Below are 3794 nucleotides of genomic sequence, written 5' to 3'. Positions count from 1 at the left end.
AAAACTATGATCTCAAAACAATGATTTCCTCTTACTGCATACCTGCTGATACAGTTTCATAAAATATAATATAATTTGGTTAATAACAAGGAGAACCAGAATTAAACAGAGAAAATTTTCTGCTAAAATACTGCTAAATATCCAGGTGTATGATGTGAATTTTGTAGTGTCAACAAGGCCTTCTTTCTCTTTTTCTTGTTCTATGGCCCTTTTAATATCTGATGTCTGGTGCCTGAAATTCCCCTGTTAAATCTTTATTCCTTTAAACCTAGCTTTACAATATTTAAGTGTAAACACCCTTGTAGAAGTTAAGATGGTCACTTAGTGCTTTTTAAAAAAATATTTAATTAGGACTATTTCAGCGGATTTCCATTTGCCATAGGAGCAGTGGGGTAAAGAAGAGATCTAAGGATCCTACCACTAAACTGCTGCCAGTTTTCTCCTTTTGTGCACTAAGGTGCTAACATTTTTAGAAAAGTTAATATGTGGCAAGGAAGAGGAAGATGGGCTGAGAGCACTAGGAGCTGAGGGATAAGAGCAGAGGATGAAGAAGACTGTCACCTGCCTGAGGGAGGATGAGAGCAGAATATGGTGATTCTACCATATGTGCTAAATCAAAAACAAATACTTCTTAGATCATTTGGTACTTTTGATAAGCCACAAAGCCTGTCCCCAGTATTGGGTGATTTAAATCATAACTGATTTTAAAATTTGAATAACAAATAACTGTGTCACTGTATTCAAGAAAACAGTTTCCAAAATTATCAGACAAACAATTCAGACTAGTTACCTGTGTGATTCAAAATAATTGTTTAGAAAATTTTAATATGTATATGGTTCTCTGTCTAATTGGAGACATCATAAAATTACTTTCAGAATTGACATTTTTCTTTCCCAACCCCAAATTTTAATCAACAAATTTTTAAAGTTTCTTTTCTTTTTTTTTTTAACACTTATACAGACAGTTAAGATCAAATTGGCTTCTTGACAGATTTGTGCAGATATGTAGAATCCATGGATTTCTCCTGGTAGTGTGTCTGAGCTTTCCCATTTCAAGAAGGTTATGATACATTCTATTTTTCAAGGTTTTTATTTTGGATACAAAATTAAATCTCTTGATAACATAAACTCTCACAGACTATTTAAATATTAACCTCTATTCAGGTCTAATGTCTATTCATGGAATTTTAAATCAGGCTTTAATTAGATCCTTCTATTTTAAATTGGAAACATTATCAAAAATAAAATGAATTTGAGGTGATAATTAAAAATGAGAGTGAACACTTATATATCTGTAAAACCTTCAGATATATTTAACACCATGAACATCAAGTGAAGAGCTAAATAGGTATAAAGAAATAATGCTTTATGCATAGATGTCACTTGTGCTATAATGGAAAGAGCACTGGATTTGGAGAGTCACATTAGAAAACTATGAGTCAGGTAACCTACATATTATGTGCTGATGGGCATCACAACATGCCTTAGATTCAGCTTCTAGAAAAGGACACCTAATACAATTGGGTGGCCAATAGGTGCTGATAGCACAAATTTCAATGTCTTCCACAAGAGAAAAAAGAGATTTATGATAGTGGGAATTAGATGGAAGTTTCAATTTTTACCTTGTCTTGTACCTCTTAGCAGGTTCTTGGCATGAGCGACAAGGGAGCAGGCAACCACTCAGATGTAACTGACTTCATTCTTGTAGGTTTCAGGGTCCGTCTAGAGCTCCACATTCTCCTTTTTCTCCTTTTCCTGCTGGTCTATGGCATGGTCCTTTTGGGGAACATTACTATGATGGCAATCATTGTAACTGACTCCCAGCTGAACACACCAATGTATTTCGTTCCAGGCAACCTCTCCTTCATTGATCTCTCCTACTCCACTGTTATTGCCCTGAAAACCATGGTCAACTTCCTGTCTGAGAAAAAGACTATCTCCTTTGTAGGTTGTTGGTTCAGCTGTTTCTTTATGCATTTTTTTTTTTTTAAGGTTACAGAGGCTTTTCTCCTGGCAGCCATGGCCTGTGACTGATTTACCGCCATTTGCAATCCTCTTCTTTACAGTGTCCACATGTCAAAACGCCTTTGCACTCAGCTGGTGGCTGGTTCTTATCTCTGTGGCTGGCTCGGTTCCATCCTCCAAGTCAGCACAACATGCTCAGTGTCTTTCTTTGTTCCCAAGTCATTGATCACTTCTACTCTGATTTTTACCAAATCGAGAAGATCTCCTGTTCCAATCTGTCAATAAGATGGTGTTTTTCAGTTTGGCTGCCTGCATCATTTTGCCTACAATAGTTGTTATTATAGTGTCTTACATGTACATTGGTGACCACAGTCTTGAAGTTTCCCTCCAGTGAAGGGAGAAAGAAAGCTTTCTGCACCTGCAGCTCCCATCTGTGAGTGGTAAATTTGAGCCATGGGACTGTCTCCTTTGTGTATCTCACACTTCCAAGCAATCCTGAACTTCATAAAATGGCTTCAGTATTTTACATATTGGTCATACCCATGTTAAACCCTCTGATATATTCTCTAAGAAACAAGGATGTCAAGCAAGCTTTGAGAAAGTCCTTTGGAAGAAAAAAATCTTTATGCTAATTCTACTTTCCTGTGATTTCCCCATTAATGCGCCCTTTCATTGTTTCAGTCTGATTTGCTTTTAATATGGGGTCAAGCCCGAGTGACTTAAGGATCCTTTAAGTTGACAATCCCACAGGGAATTACTTTCATGGAAGGAGAAGTAGCAATCCATCATTTGCTCTTCCTTAGGAGCAGTGCTTACGAGTAGTGTTAAATCTTCAGCATCAGTAACATTTGTAGCCATTCTATCAACAGAAATACACTCCTCACTCTTTGTAGGTATAACCTTATGCTAGAGGGTAAAAGAGGATGTAATTTTAACTTATTTTCCCTGGGTCTATTGAGATGGTAGGCCAAAAATTAGTTTGGTGGGGTCTTAAGCTCAGAATGTAGAATGTCTTATTAGAGAAAGTGTTATTGATAATAGTTTGCTAATCTTTTTTTTTTTTTAAGATTTTATTTATTTATTTGACAGAGAGAGAGAGATCACAAGTAGGCAGAGAGGCAGGCAGAGAGAGAGGGGGAAACAGGCTCCCTGCTGAGCAGAGAGTCCTCATATGGGGCCCGATCCCAGAACCCTGAGATCATGACCTGAGCTGAAGGCAGAGGCTTAACACACTGAGCCACCCACGTGCCCCAATAGTTTGCTAATCTTACAATGATTTTTCTTCTGGTGAAGATGAATGGAATCTTCAGTAAATAATAACATTTTATAAAGCTGTTCCTTTTCCTGAGTAGTCAGGTACTTGAGAAGACAAAGCCATCTGGAAAGAAAGTTTGGTATTTTTTTTTTTTCCCTCAATTTTTCTCAACAAGCTCATTGATATGTGTTAAGGAAAGGCCAACCACTTGGGCCAAGTAGGTAGGCTGGGAGTCTGAATAACTTGTTAATACAAATTATTTATGATGTTAGACTTAGTTAATTATCACTTTTACTTATAATTTAAAGAGTGTAATGATGGAGTACTTCTGGAAATGCCCACTTTATAGTTCAGCTTAAAATCCCCAGTTTAGGTGAGCAACTCAGGTTCCTGGTTTCTGGTGCTTTATGAGCAGGTGTTCAGACTCCATGAGAGCCCAACAGACATTCTCTTAAAGAAGTACTTGGTTTTTGAGGGAGAAAAGGCGTTTCTTCAAAATGTAAGGTTCTTTTTATTTGAAATCTTTTTGGGACCTACCATGGCTCCACTAGGCATATTGATCTGCTATAAAAAG

The 3794-nt window shown here is 37.1% G+C and overlaps 1 pseudogene; it reads left to right on the top strand.

Moving 5' to 3' along the window:
- The first annotated feature begins 1653 nt into the window (after window positions 1-1653).
- Window positions 1654-2597, top strand: LOC101685972 (annotated as a pseudogene).
- Window positions 2598-3794: the final 1197 nt, after the last annotated feature.

The sequence above is a fragment of the Mustela putorius genome, unplaced genomic scaffold (assembly GCF_011764305.1).
Source record: "Mustela putorius furo isolate JIRA1106 unplaced genomic scaffold, ASM1176430v1.1 tig00537227_pilon_pilon_pilon, whole genome shotgun sequence".
Classification (NCBI taxonomy): Eukaryota; Metazoa; Chordata; class Mammalia; order Carnivora; family Mustelidae; genus Mustela; species Mustela putorius.
Note: the sequence above shows the minus strand (reverse complement) of the source record. Positions and strands in the feature narration are given on the sequence as shown.